The following is a 16,500-nucleotide window of genomic DNA, read 5'->3' as shown; positions in this document are numbered from 1 at the left end:
TAGCCCAGAGAGTCCAAGCAGACCGAACTTCCTTACCACTGGACATGGGTACTCACTCATGGGCGTCTCATACTCTCCCATTTACTCATCACTCCGCATTCTACTTGGTCGACGTCCCTTTCTTTCTCACTCTTTCCCTGCCACTCTCAGCATTAATGTTTGCGTGTGCATATTTTATTCCGTTAACATTATTGTTTTCCGAGAGTGAAAAAAAAATTAAAAATAAAAAACTCTAAGGGTAGTGCCTTCCATTTTGTTAGAATATCGCGCGCGAGCCATGGGGAAGAGGAATGGAAGTGGGGTAGGGGATCGGAAGAGAACGCTTTAAAAATGAGAAGATTTCGGCTATTTTCACCCCGTGCCATTCGGTATGTTTGAAGCAAGTCGTAAAATATGAAAATCCCTCGCCTCGCACGAGGCCTTACAGGGGGCCATTTTCTTTTATGGCGGGAAACAGTGGGGCTATGTGCGTTTTGAAGGTCCATATTTGTGATCTTGAAGCGTACGGTTACAGGGTTGAGTAGATGCATATCATACAGGACTTTCCTGGTCGTTTTTGGATCCGTTTCAAAAGCAGTGGGACCAACGTGATATGCATAAATTATATATTATTAACATTTGGATTGATGTAAAATTGGTCATCATGTGTGATGCATCTGAAATTAAAAGCATAAACCTTTCCAACAAAATTTTCTCTGACAAACTTAAAAGTACAAATACTTTTATTCAATGTTATTGAGGCATAATGTTTTTACTACTACGGAAAATGCTTTCTGTTACAATACCTGTGAAGCCCGCAAACACCAGCGACTTCGCCACCAAAGCTGCTTATAGTTAAAATATATTACTTCGACTCTTTTATCTTGGTAACGTAAGCTCTATCATGTTTTATGATATGCGAGTCAACAAGAAATAGGTCCATGCAATTATCGTCAGAATATGTCTAGAGCACTTGACAGAACTTAATGCATGTATTTTGTCTTGGTTTATTTGAGGAGATGTGCAACGAGATGCCATAGTCATAACAAAACCTTTGATTTCTCAAGAGGTTGTTGACCATAAAGGAAACCCCCAGAAGAAAAGGATATCTTTAAATTTGGCGTATTAACATTTAAATCTCTATTTGGTAATTAATTTTTATTTTAAGGGTGGTCGGTGGTAATTCTAGTTTGTGACTCATCCATACGTAGCTCATCCCGTGAGATAAATGCGACTACGGCATCAATAAATATCTTTCCTGCGCATAGTGCTGTCCAAGAAAATAGTTTCAATAGACATTTCATATCACTTTTTCCACCACCAGGTCTCCAGAACTTATTTTGAGGCATCCGGGACGAAAGATGTGTAAGCTAGTCGCAAAAACGATATTGCCAAAAATTTATAAAAGTGTCCCTGGGAGATTTAACAGACTACCACTTTCAAGTCTACCGTACGTGAATGCGTGCTCGGTCTACAATGGGACATACCTTTAGTAAATAGACAACAAGCAAACATTCTTGCGGGCGGTGGTCGTGCGTGGATGACGTGTTTTTCGGGGTGGGAAGGAGGAGGTCGCGGGGACCCGAATCCGTGTCAGGCGGCGGGGAATTCCTAATTCCTCCCGAAGGGGCGTGGGGAGAGAGGGGCGTTGGGCCATTCTCCGGGACAAAGGGATGAGGGCTTACCGCGTTCGGCGGAGAGCGCGCGCGCCCCCATCAAGTTCCCCGAAATTGCTTCTCTCCAGAGAGGTGGGTAATCGCTCCGGCACTTTATTCAAAGGGGTACGGCAGCGGGCCTCCGTGATGAACGCCCGGCTGGTGAGGGTGTGCGCCCGCGAACCCACGTCGTCTGTCCGGACGGAATACCCCTCCATCTGCTCTTCATTCGCTCTCTCTCTCTCTTCCCCATTTTTCTCTTCTCCTCCCTCCGCTCACTTCCCGCTCCGCTCCCTGTCTCCCTGAACGCCGGATCTTCTCCCGCTCCCCCTCGGCAAAGGAGAGAGAGCTCTGGGGCATATGCCCCTCGCATATTGCCCCGCAGCCTCCAAGGGCGGAAGGCCGAAAATATAAAAGGAAAAATTACACTGGAGCGCATTCCTCTCTCGCGGATTCTCCCACCCTAAACCTCCCCCTTCCTCCCCCCGACACCTCTCCCCGAAATTTCTTTGCATCAGTCGGGAGGAAATCCGTAGACGGCAGGAATCGCCGAGATCCCGACGTGCTTCCCATGGAAGACAAGGCATTATGTCATTCTCACCCTACCCCGAATCCATCCCCGACTCCAAATTTACCCTCCATCCACACCTCCCACTCTCTTCCCCCCATTCCGCCGCGAAAACATCCACTCCTCACGCTCGCGCGCACACGCATACGGACACAGACTCACACATACGCCATCCACTCGTGAGCGATGGAAAAATGTTTTCGCCTCCCGTGAATACAAATAAGCTATTTATAGCAGCATCGCCGTCAAAGCAGAGACGTCGGAGGGAGCAATGCAGGGGTGGGGTGGGTGGTGCGTGGGGGTGAACGCGAACAAAAAGCACTCTTTATGCTCCTCCCCACACCGCCCCTTTCGCATCCCATCCCCTCCGCCAACCGTCTGGGGAGAGCCGGGTGGAGAAGGAGTGGTGTGAGTGTGAGAGGGGCGATGGTGATTTCGAATTGAAATACGTGATGCAATAACGCTTTATAACTGAAGAGGGAGAGTGGATCATCCATTTCCTCGTTCTTAAAAAACGCCCTATTCTCCACTCCCCCCAGAGCCATTTTCCCGAATTCTTCCCTTCTCCCCCACGCCCTCGCTGTGCGGGGAAAGGGTGCAATTTGTAATCGCGAACTTGCGCCTATGTAGCCCAAGGGTTCAAGTTTTCGGCCTCTAAACCGGCTCGAGGCCCAGCGATTGACTTAGGCCCTTTAAAGTACTTGACTGATGGGCTCGAGGAGTATCAAGCATTTATTTACGCGAGCATGATTTATGGAATGTGTTCACTGAAATTTAAACTTGTGGGGCTCGCATACGTTCGCATTCAGGGGATATCTGATGTCCAACTGGGTAGCAAATGTATGAAACGGCTCAGGAGGTCGGTCGAAGTCGAAAATAAATCTTTTTTCTGAAGAGTTGGTTGCCTGTGAATCCTATGGAGATATTTTCTTTGCCTTTACTTTTCTGTTTTTGAAAATCGTACTATAAATAACAATGGATTCATTTCATGCAGAATTAATTTTCAACCAGACCTAAGTGTAGCAGCCTTTGTAGATGATGTAATCACGTTACCTTTACATTGATATGCTAACGATAGACGTTTTACGAGTTAAAAATCATGTGAACCGGTTAATTTGGATTTTTCATTTTTGACGGAAAACATGAAAGATTTAACTAACCTTCTCTGGCGAAGTATGATCAAGTAATTATTAATATAAAAGAGTAACTAAATAATTTGTAATTGTTGGTGGAAGAAGATATTTTAGTCATCCATGTCAGACGTAGTGGTTGGTTTAAAATAATTTCAAACGCCGTCACCTGTTGGAACTTAGGTTATTTGAGGTTAAGTGGAACCATGCACTGGAACATTTCTTCATTTACATGTGTCCTAATATGAATATAGCATTTACTGAATTTTTTAGCTCTGCGGTGAGAAAATATCTTTTACGTTATCATTAACTCATTATTATCAAAGTTCCTAGTTCTCATTGCTTCACAGCAGATATCTGCGACGCAATTTCAAATCCAACTTCCAAGGCTCTTTAATATACATGGAAACTTTCATAAAAACCTCATTTCCATCTCGAAAGTCGTAGTTAATATCTCTTGAAAACTCTACAAGACAACCTCAACTCCCACTGAAACACCATTATTAATCCATTCAGTTCACTTTAGCAGCATTAAAGGAGGCAAAATGGAAAACAAACGCGTCGACGTCCCATCTATTTAGCACTTTTTCTTTTCCCAATATATATATACATACATACACACACTATTATAAAGGATGGAAAATGAATGGTACTTCATTTCAAGAAAGTCGTTTGGTGGATAAATGGTTTATCTCCACTTTCCTCAGTCTCTCCTCCCACCGAAGTAAAATGTCCTGACGAAGTATTAATCACGGAATTAAGGCAGGTGACTAGGACATCTTCCTCTCTCGGAATGAATTATTTGTCCAAAAAATCAACAGGGGACAAGCAGGGCTTGCCTCGACTTGTCAGCATTGTTTTTCGGGAACTTGGAAATCACTTCTCAGGTCCAGGTCACCAGAATGAAATGGCGATTGTGATATTGCCATCTTGGTCTGTAACTCACACCACAATCTTTATTTTCTTTCTTGCTTCAAACATTTGGAGGATATATATCCACACTGTGATAACTCTTTACGAAATGCTATCGATCGCAAACATTCCTATCAAATCAAGTATTTAAGACAAAAGAACATATTCCAACAACAAATATAACTGTGAGCTATTGAAAAGTCCCTTAAATTTTGTAACCGTCATGTGATCCGAAAGTTATACTTTTAAAATTATTTCACAAGCGTATTTTATTAGTATGTACTGTTAGCTAAACCAAAAACTGAAAAATGCACATATTTGCTATATTTTAAAATAATACGCAGCAGTTGGGCAAGGATCTTTCATCCTTTGGAACGTGAGCAACATTATTTTTAGAAGCGGAAATTGACGCAACCTATAGCAACAGAAAATAGAACACAGCTCAATAAGAATGAAATATATTTATATCACGATTAAGTTTCTCATTGTGGTCCATATAGATTGAATAAAAAATGAAGAATTAATCATTAGTAAAGAGTTTTCCATGCTTTATATTAAAACATTTTGCACAACCCTACAGTGATCGGAACTTGCGAAATTCATATCTGCGGACGAGCGCGATTCTCACCGGATTAACTAGATCGGCCAAAGGAGAAGCTGATGGAAAGAGAGATAAGAGTAAGTACCCAATGCCACTGTGTCCTAAGAACAAGCTAATAAGTTGAGTAAAACCTAAATGTAGAGCCGATGGCGGAAGGGTGATAAAATACATGAGCGGCAGGGAGCGAGCGAAGAAACGTCAGGGGTCGCTCGGTACGTAAACCTACCCTCTCTTTCCACACCGCGCATTCCTACGCAAACACGCGAATGAATGCACGACTTCTCCAGTGGAACGAATGACCCATTTCCTGAGTGGGGAATTGAGAGAGAGAAATAAAAAGAGGGAGAGGTTGAGAGAGAAGAGTGAGGCCGTTCAAATGCACTTGAACTTCGCAAATGAAACGAGACTGGAATTTTGCGAATGGGGGGAAAGGACGATTATAAGGTTGGTTGACGAGTGGGGATAGGATGGATGGGAGAATGACGTGCGTGGGGAGTGAAGGAGTAAGCGGGGAAAGTGAGGCTGGAGGTATGCGGCGACATAAAAATAACTGGGGAACAGGGAGAGATGGTGGAAAGTGACGTGGGATGTGAAAGGGTTGCGTGGGTGTCAAGTATTATCCAGTTCCCCCTATCCGGTTTACTGCTAATTTTCTCATTCTCTCCATATCTCTCTTCCCACCCCTCTTTTCCTCTCCTTGTCTAATTACGTAATACGTATGCGTTAACGATGTTGAAAATATATCCTATATTTATTCTAATTTGCTTCAAAAAAATAATTTGTGCTGGTTAAAGTGAAGGAAAAAGAGAAGCTGCATAATCTCAATTGATTGATTGTGACCAGGCTTGTTGAAAATGTATCGTCAGATCAGATCAGGTTATGGGGAATAACCATCTAAGTATCTATATCACTGTGGTGGTTGCCCGGTGTGAAGAGTGAGGTACTATCCATACGTTTATATATTAGGTTTAACTTATAAAATTAAATTATAGCAATTGATATATTATACTTTAATAAAAATTGTCAAGGAGGTTGTCCACGAAGTATACATGTATGTGTATTCCTATCTCTCTCCCTCTCTTTCGAAATCTCACTTTCTCCATAAGTTTACCCTTTCTCCCAACTCTCTTTCCCTCTTCCTCACTACCCACACCGTCACCACTCTACTCTACCCCCGACCTCGTCCTCTCTCCCTCTCTTCTTTGTCTATCTTTCTATCTCTCTTTTCCCCCATCCCTCTCTCCCCACCCTTCCTTCCCACCTTCTCACTTTCCCTCTCGCTCCCCCGTCTCCCCACCCCGTTCGCCGGCACCCGTGGCAACAGCGGTCAAGGGAGTCGTTGACAACTCCCAGCGACTACGAATGCACAACCGTAAGGTTCGTGTGGGGAGAGGTGGGGATTGTGGGTCTCCATTGTGTGCCGGCAGAGATATAAATAACACATGCAGCTGGAAATGAAAACTCTCCCTCCCTCTCTCCCCCCCCTCTCTCTCTCTCTGCTCCCTCCTCGACACAGCACGTGCGCCCAGGTATCACTCTCCCACCAACTATTCCGCAATCCGCACACTAACTCCCGATCCTCCCCCACACCTTTTTTTACATCACCGCGGGGACGCGAAATATGTATATTTATTATTAAGGGGGGATGGGAGCGTGGGATGAGAGTGGGGTTTCGTCCGCTGGGCCTCCCGTCCTCGTCCCCCGCAGATTGGAGGGAGGAGAAATAGGGCGAGGAGCGGACTATGCCGCCCCCTCCCCCCGAGGTCCATCCGAGACCCCGTTCGCCCCCGCCACCTTGTGGCGACAGGGTTCGAAGGATTTCCACGTGATTATTTTAAAATATGAAACTGATCGTGGGCGAGAAGCGGTCGCACAAGGGAGGTAAAGAGCTGGCGGGTGATATTTTTATCCATCGATAATAAAAACCGTCGCGGGCAGAAGTGGTGATGGGAGATCCGCCAACCGTTTGTAATTATTCTTTTTGTTATCAACGTCCGTCGGTTTGAACACTTTTTTCCACCGTAGTGGTGGTCACCATTTCTATTCGCATTAATGCAAAATACCGTGAGGTGTCCATTAAATTTCTAAAGAAGGGCCTGGGATGAAACATGTGCTACTTTGGAGTTACTTCATTATATGGGCTTTAGCTCTTTCCCTCTTCTTAAATTTGTATGTCGCATCTCAGTACACACATGAAACATTTAGGAAAAAAATATAACATTTTCACCATGATGGCGGGGAATCATCATTTCTACCTCCTCTCATGACGGCCAAAAATACATTCCTTTTGTCCACTATTACCGCTTACCTAACATTCTCTGTTTTTTCATGATATTCACCGTTCTATCCCCATCTATTGTTCCCCATCCAGTTTTTTCATCCTTTTCCAATTTTTTTCGAAAAAATTCTCCCCTTCCCACGATATATAGCACTACGTTGTTTGTTCTTTTCTGTGTAACTCTTTTTCAGCCCAATGCCAATCCATAATCGCAAATGTTCCAAATGAATATTTATCATCTTTCCTCGGTAGCTTACTCTTTGATCAGCACAACGCTACACACTTCACTTAAGTATTTACTTATCTTTTATATGTCTCCCTAATGTTTTACCCTCGACATTCGAAGTTTCAATCGATGAAAATAATCTTTACGCATGAAGTAGTTCGTTCCCTATTTGTTTTCCACGTTGAAAAAAAGGAGTCGATACGTCGGCGAATTCGTCTATATGAGAGCGATTGGTAGTATTTGTAGGATTGATGTTTCAAAATGATTAATTGCATAACCAAGAGAACGACACGAGCTTATTAAAATTGAATGGTTAAAATGCGAATTTAATCAGATACAGTACGTTTTTTAAACAATCCTTTTCTCACCTTAGGTGTAGCGCGTGTCGCCCCATGCTTGGAACACGGAACATGCATAATCTCAAGGCTTCTGTATCTTTGCTGTAGGTTGGCTTGTTGAACCTACGTGACGGTGATTCCCGGAATTAGCATGGAACCTTCGCAGGAAATGTGTTCAAATTAAGAAAAAATTGGTAAGGGAGCTAGCTACAAGCTACTGGAATAAATCTCATATTCGGGTCGGTCAGATTCTTTGCGATTCTCATTTTGTCCTTCCAACCCCAGCCTTGTGTCAGCTGCCACGGTTACACAGGTCCTCTGTCGATTTACGAGACAAGTATGAGGGAAGATTCTGGTGAGGGGATGGCAGGAATCTTTAATCATCCGCCCACCTCCTTCGGCCGCGTAACGTCTCAAACGGGAAAAAAGTTGTGCCGCTGAAAATCAGGTGTGTGGCATAGGGATGACAGGAAAGAATTGGTAAGTTCGACTGCAAATCCCATGTACAGAATCGAGACGGGTGGGTGCAGGGAAGGGCGATCATTAGCCGATGTGGGTCATGTGACTGCCTGCGCCCAGAGAGCAGCTCCTCAATTCTCCTTTTTCCTTGATTCCCCAATCCCAAAGTACTTCTCTCTTGTCCCTCTTGCAGTGCTATAGATTTGGCCGAACCATGTCTGCTCAACTTTGAGGAACAGAAAATAGAGCTCCTAAGCCCTTTGTCCTTCATTTGCATGGGGATTTCACTGATTTTATGCATTACGAATATCTTTAAACCAGCTGATTTTCCATTATTGAATTAGGAGTATATACTTTAGGTTCTGATACTAGTGACTCTGATTGAAACAAAGCATTCGATTCTTGCCTTGAGATTGTGTGTTTCACAGTTTTGATGAGTGGATTTTTTTGCTAGTAAAAATCTGTCTCAAAACATCGAATAAAAAGGAAATTGAAAAGAGCATGGCCTAGTTAACGGAATGTCATTTTAAAATTATTACTTGGTGGTACCATTCATTTTCTAATCTTAATTTGGCGTGCATTTTGATTAAGTTTTCATTATAATTAACGCAAATACTTATCATGAAAACTGAAAGATAGAGTGAGGGAAGGCAATGAGGAGAGAGGTTTAATCGCTTATAAGTACTCGTAAAAAATCTGTGTATTTAATTTAGCGCGGTAAATCATAAATATCGTCGGCATCTTATTCTCATAGCATAACCACTAGAGCATATAAATAAAAATTCAGAGAATTATTGTAAATATAAGCTAGGAAAGGAAAATTTTCTTGCTATACTCACTTGGATGCCCCGATTTAGCGGCCCTCGGAAAAGATAGTCTACCCTCTGAACGAAAAACCGCACCGTAACGTTTCCACTCAAAGAGTTGAATATTACGGGTAAATTCTTCCGTTTAAATTATTGATATATTTTGTTAATCCTAAGATATATTAATATATTTTAATAACTTAACTCCAATGTTCAGTCTTAGTTTTATTTTTCTCGATAGACGCCTATGGTCAGAATCTACCACTGATCGATTTTCGTCCGTAAATTCATCTCCTGTGTTTCAGAAAATATTACTCCATGTGAACGAGGTTGTTTGATTGACGGAGAGAATGGTTTCATGGTCGGTGCTTAGGCGTTTTCATGACGGTTCAGGCTCTGTAATTTACGCCATCTTGATTGCTTTGGGCTGGCTGCGTCTATAGCTGTTCACGTTGAGAAATGCACCTCGCACCTAACACCTCTCCTGTATGTTATTTTCCGCCGCACACAAATGGAGAATGGTGGACAATGAGCAGTAAATATTGCCACGACTCCTTTACACTCCCGCTTTTTCTTCATTCAAACCTTTTTTTTCCAAGTGACGCAATTATTCGATCGAAGCCCACCCACCCCACCGGGCACGCCACTTGCACCAAGGTCATATTCCTTGAGGCGATCGTTCGGGATTCCTACAGGTTTGCATCATGGCTTCTCAGCTTAAATGCTCGTTTGGAATGCTCATATCCCCGTTAGTAACTCCCATGCCTTTCATTGATCCTCCCGCACTCACCCACTTATGGGCCTCTCCAGCTATTTCCCAAGCTCTTCAATTGTCAGATTAAATTGCGCAGCGTCCGTCAAGGCTTTTCAGATCGAATTTCACTCCGGTACTTCAAGCGATTTATTTCCCGCTCGAGAATGGTTCTGATTTCCCCACGATCTCCTTTCCACCTAGATATACCACGGAGGCTCATTCTGAAAGAAACGCCCTTCCCCCGCTGTCAAAAAGGAGTATTTCAACTTCTTTTTATTTCCGAGGAGCAGCGCTTCCATACTCTGTGCGGGAGGTAGAAAATAAAGACGTTCTGTCGAAAGAAAACCCTGGAAAGGTCTTAAAATTCCACCTTCTCTCCCACTCACCCCCTTCCCTTGCTCAGCCACTCGCATTTGAGATGGCTTTCCCACCATCCATCTTCCTTCCGCTCCCCCACGACAGTCTTTTAATTGTTCTGTATCTCTCTCTCTCTCTGTCACCCCCTCTCCCTTTCCCACCCCCCTCTCAATCTTACTCTCTCTCTCATTCTCACTCCTTCCCTTTCACAATTTCTTCTCCCTCCTCGATTCCTTGACTTCCCTTCCCTTCCCTCTTGGCTCCCCGCACTGCATCGCCCGTTATATAGCGAATCTGGATCACATACCCGAAGCGCGTTCGTAATGAGACGCACGGAGCTCAAATTGTCAGAAAGGCCTTCCAGGTGAACGGTTCGCTCGTGGTTCTCCTATCGGTGAGTAGGAGAAGCCTACCTGCCTCCCCTTGTTTGATTCCTCTATTTTTTTCCACCCGTGTTTCAACTCGTCCAACGATGAGTCCATTTTAAACCTTAAGGAGCTCGTATCAATTCCAATTATTTGTAATACCCAGAGAACAAACCCGTAGAAAACCCAGAGAAAAAATACCCGTAAGAGAATTCAGGTCAATGCTGATATTATTTTTGTAACAAAACATGACGAATCAGTTCCAATATCTCATCAAAATTGTGAATTTTATATTTAAGTTTATCTATGTCTAACTCGGTTTGGGGTAGTATTAAATCGATATTGCATTTGTCTTGATGGGATACGCTAGACCTGTCCACAATTCTGCCGACAACATATTGGCAGTAAACCCTCCACCGTTAACCTTTCGAATAATGTTTAATCTTTGCAGTATAAACTTAAATGTATGACTCATAAATTATATGCCTTAAAATTTTTATGCATTTTATAAACAATGCTAGATTACAAGTGTACCTATTCATAGGATACCTTGTTTTTTATTTTTGTAAGTCAAGGGATACGTATAAGGTTTCTCTTGACTTAATATGTTGTTTAACTTTTTTTTAAATATTATATTAATTTCTAATGTAATGTAGAATAAATTAAAAATGCTTATTAAAAAGTTTTGCATATATTTCTTTCGGAAATGTTTGAGTTCTCATTAAATCTCTGGCAAAAAAAGAATAAAATATAAGTTGATATGGAATAATAAAAACTAAGGCAGTCAATCTAAAATGAACAATTGGTAAATTTTTAAGAGGCTCGTCTTAATTATCCAAATTGCAAGTATACGAGTATCCTTCTTTCGCAAAATTGAAGATGTGGGTACCGACTAAGAACGTTGTTGCAAGCTTTATACCTATCATTTTAATTTCATTTTTTCAAGTATTCAAACTTTGTGGAATACTTCACTAGATAATTCCCTAAGCTGCAAAATCCCCTGAAAATTGCAAATAACTCTGCAATTAAAATGTCAGTTCGCAATAACGTACTCCTGGGATTCCGCTCGGGCCAATATAATTTTAACCTTGGCCATCAAAACGTTAATAATGCATTTATCTCCACTCTTCAGCATCCCTCGTCATTGACATTTCAAGGGGCCGGCGAATGACCCATTAATTTTTCTGACAGCCCACGAGATTGGACTCGAAAACGTCATTGACACTCAATCAGAGGAATCAAACGCGTTAAACGACCCTGAGGTATCGCGCGGAATATATTAAACAAGTATACATTTGCGCCTTTGATCGATCATGGGATATTGACACCTCTTCGGTCCCGTCTCCTCGCCCGGGCCCCGCACCCAGAAAAAGGCGTTCGAGTCCAATTTCCTCGCGGGCAGCGTGAGGGAAATCCTTAATGTATTCCGTCCGAGGGTGCCGTCGGGGGATGCTAATCTTCCCTTCCGTGCGTGCGAGCCCCCCACCCTCCCCCGTTGAGATGACGGTCGCATCTCGTCGCGAAACATTTCTTTTAATGAGGGAAAATTTCGGAAAGACGTTCTTCGGGATTGGCTGGGGGGAAGTTCGAGGTAGGAGATGAGGGATATGTATTTTGTGGAGAAGGAGCGGAAATGGGATGGAAAACATATTCGGAGGAGAGCGGGTGGAGGGGGTGGTGACTGCGGAGAAAAGCTGGATCCTGAATGAGTGTTGGGAGATTGAGTGGGGGTGGGAAAAGTGACTGCGGGGATCAGAATGGGAGAGCAAGAGAGATAAAAATACACCTCGCTCGCACCAAAATATTTTTTAGCTCGCTTCGGTCCATGTGAGAGATACGTGAGTCTTGGCGTCCTCTGACGTCAAGCATTGAGGTAAATTAAAGCGGAGCGTATTTTGCTCGTGGCAGTGACAGAAATTTGATGTGGCTGCGATTGAATAAAGAGTTGATTGGAATTCAAAGTTATATTTTTAAGTCATATTTTTACTTTCGAATGTGTTCCATGATGGTCGTGACCATATTTACTCTAGTTTAGCGGCGCCTTTCATTCCTATCGAGCGTACGTGATACGCAATCACTATTCTAGTATCTAGCTTGACACACCTCAGAATCGGTATGCGTTCCAAAAATATGCCACCTGCGGTGTACACAATCCGATGGAACGTCATTGATTTTCGTCGTAAGCACTTTATTACAGAGAACATTTGTATCCCTATGCCTGGACGAAACATTAATAAAATAAATAAAGATGAAGATTTCAAGACATTAAGGTTTGCAATACCTATCTCAGCATGAGCTATCACCGGGCGCGGCTCAACAACGATATGCATAGCGTTTTGTAGTTAGGGATTGAACGATGTGCAGATGATAATCCAACAAGATAAATTAGTCCTGCCGTACCCAAGTCCCTCCTCAAACAGTGGATTTATAACGTTTGATATGGGGATTTATTCAAAATTTACTCTAATTGACCCAAATTCTAATGATCAAATACCATTTTCTGCATTTTTATGGCTAAACGCAGAATAAATTCGTTTTTCAATGCATTAGTCGGTAATTTATATTTTTTTAAATGCGTGCTCTGTTCAAATAAAGAGTAATGATAATATATTTTTCCAATAATTCATATTGAAAAAATTAATTTTCTATTATATTAATAGCTTGATGCGTAATTTGTAAGTGGTACAAGTGTAATTGATTTCACTTTAGTATTGGGCCAGCGGTGGCCGTTGAAACATAGAAACGTTCAGTTTGCCTACGGCAAAGGTGGAGGTAGCATGCGACTCTGCGTTGAACTTTTGTTCTTGCCTGCAAAAGCAAAATTAGTTATTACGAACTAATACAATTTGCTCCACGCATGCATTGCATATTAAGAAAAAGTAATAATATAAAGTTGAATGTTCCACAGTATCCTCTGCGATAAAAATCTTTAGCGACTATTTAGCATCCTTCCTGCAAGATGTAAATACTTGCGGGAATCGACTAAACTTCTAGGATGAACTTCAATGTACTTTAGGTGTTAGAGAAGTATTTACGAAGAATGGACAATATTCTGCACTTCACTCGAAAGATTAAGATTTCCTGTCCCACAATAATAATACCTTTATCAGGAAAACAACCCTTGGCCTTTATCGTTCCAGGCGAATTACAAGTAACTGTGAACATATCCAGGCGACTTTTTTCTCAGACAATTTACTTTATTCCAAACGGAGCTCATGAGGACAAAGATGTTCTGCCTAAGGTGGTGGGCCAATAATGAGCCCAAATCCGACCAATTAACACCTAACTTCACCAGAAAAATCATTTTTCCGAATATATAAGCCCCGCTAAGATTACCATATAATCAAAAATCCTATTCACCTAGGGGTTCAGGGTATTCGTCCCGAAACCGAAAGGTTCGATTCACATTTCCTGTGGCTGTTTTTTTGCGAAATAGGTCTTGAAAAGAAGTATTCACGAGAGTCAAACATTTGGGGGAGGGGCATGGGGATGAGGAAGGGTGTTGAAAGGAAAGAGAGAGGAAATTGAAATGGGAGGATCCGTCTTTCACGACCGCACGCTCATTGACTTTTCTCCCCTCTTTCCGGCGGAATACAGCCCGGATGTAAATACTGCCGTAGAAGAGGTGGAGGAACGCGGCATTGGAACTGTGGAGGGATGAGGAACTGGATGGAAAGGGGGACACAGGGCCGGAAAAGCGCATAATTAGCTGGAATTCCGTAATGAAGTCCGTTTATACCGCGGGAGGTTTTGGAAGCGGCCGGAGAGGAAGCTGTATGAAAAGGAGAAAGCTGTGAAAGGGGAGAGTTTTTTTCCAGGGGATTTAGAGGACGACGCGAAGTGCCGTTGATGGCGTGGGGGTCGTTGCGGGAGGGAGAGGGAGGAATGGCGAGGGGTAATAGGAGTCGAAAAAAGGGCAATTCATTTACACCGGGGTCTAATGTTCTCGTGGTCACCATGGGCCATGATAAATAGGACAAATACATTTGTCACATGCAACAGATATACATGTGAATAACACGAAATAGAATTGAATTACTAATTAAGACATTCAAGAAAAAAATGGCGAGGTACAGACTGAGTCACTAAGTCATTGATAACCGATATAACCTATGAAAATACGTTGGGTAGCGAGGCAAAGAAAATTTCGCAGGGAAAATATATGTATTATTGAAATAGAAAGAAAGACTCGTACTTTTCCATAGATTTTATTATACGGCACGACGCGTTTCACCGACTTGCGGCATCATCAGGTACAAATTTGCAAAACAGACAGAGCAAGCATATATACCCTCAGGACAGAGTGGGGGCGGGGAGGGTTGGAAGGATTTGAGGGGGGTGGGGGCTCGCAGGTGCGTTGATGGATTGTTTTGACCATTTCCAGGCTAATTTCTCGGAGAGGAGTGGGGAGGGGTATGGGAATAATTGCTCATTACAAAGTGTCGTGTTGGGGTTCACCAAGTGCCTTCTAATCTCTAATTGATCGAGAGCGTCCATTTTAATCCTTTTGGGAGTGTGCGTAATATCTCTGGGACAAAGTCACTGCTGTGGTTGAATTCTAGTAAATGCTTGGCGAAGAGAGAGTTGTTATTCTGATTTTTGTGACACCTAGCGTGTTCCTTGACTCGTAACTTGATATTCCTGCCGGTCTGACCGACATAAACGCTGTTGCAATCCTCGCATTTCAGTTTATAAATGCCTGATTTGAGAAGGCTATCCTGGGTGTCTTTTCCATTGGCTAGAAGTTTGGAGAGGGTTATGGGTGAGTAGAAGGTTGCTTTGAGTGAGGTGGGTAGGCAGTTGGAAATCCTATATGAAAGATCTCCCAGAAGCGGGATCGAGCACCACTTAAAATCTTTAGATACTGCGGGCTGAGATACGAAAATGCTTTTTATGGCCATTGCTTTTTGTTTTTTCCGTAGTAATGTGTCAACTAGTTTGGGGTTGAAACCATTGTTGGTAGCTATATTAGTGATATTCACGAGTTCAATTTTGAAGTTTTTGGGGGAAAGGGGGATGTGTAGGAGGCGGTGGATCATGGAGTGGAGGGCTGCGTGTTTGTGAGAAAAGTGGTGTGCGGAATCATTAGAAATTATATGGTCTGTATATGTGTATAATTATATGGTCTGTATATGTCTGTATATGTCTGTTTATGTCGGTCAGACCGGCAGGAATATCAAGTTACGAGTCAAGGAACACGCTAGGTGTCACAAAAATCAGAATAACAACTCTCTCTTCGCCAAGCATTTACTAGAATTCAACCACAGCAGTGACTTTGTCCCAGAGATATTACGCACACTCCCAAAAGGATTAAAATGGACGCTCTCGATCAATTAGAGATTAGAAGGCACTTGGTGAACCCCAACACGACACTTTGTAATGAGCAATTATTCCCATACCCCTCCCCACTCCTCTCCGAGAAATTAGCCTGGAAATGGTCAAAACAATCCATCAACGCACCTGCGAGCCCCCACCCCCCTCAAATCCTTCCAACCCTCCCCGCCCCCACTCTGTCCTGAGGGTATATATGCTTGCTCTGTCTGTTTTGCAAATTTGTACCTGATGATGCCGCAAGTCGGTGAAACGCGTCGTGCCGTATAATAAAATCTGTGGAAAAGTACGAGTCTTTCTTTCTATTTCAATAATGGATATCAATTACTTCCACGAAGTGAATCCTGAAACAATAGAAAATATATGTACTCTGAACAATGAATATTATGGAAAAATACTTTTTAACTGATTTTTTTACGCTTGAAAGTCCTCTCTAAGTATGTTCAAGCAAATATTATCCTGCACGGACCTAGAGAATGCAAATTCTCTGGAACGCATGAATGTAGCTTGTAAAATAAATGCAGGAAATAATAATTAGAAAAGTTTCGACTGAAATACTTCATGATCCCTGCCCACTACGCTAAACTTTATTTCAGCCCATTGGAACCTGCCCGTTGCAAGCTTGTTACTGGAGCAGAGAGAAAGTAGTGGTATGTGAGAAGGGGGAAAAGGTGTGGTGTGGGGAGGCGAACTAAGGAGATGAGGAAATGGAGCGAGGAGGAAAAGTAGCTATGAAGGGGA

This window comes from Hetaerina americana, unplaced genomic scaffold (assembly GCF_022747635.1).
Source record: "Hetaerina americana unplaced genomic scaffold, ioHetAmer1.1.p SCAF_1, whole genome shotgun sequence".
In the NCBI taxonomy this organism is placed as follows: domain Eukaryota; kingdom Metazoa; phylum Arthropoda; class Insecta; order Odonata; family Calopterygidae; genus Hetaerina; species Hetaerina americana.
The sequence above is the reverse complement of the archived record's forward strand: the minus strand, read 5'-3'. Positions refer to the sequence as shown.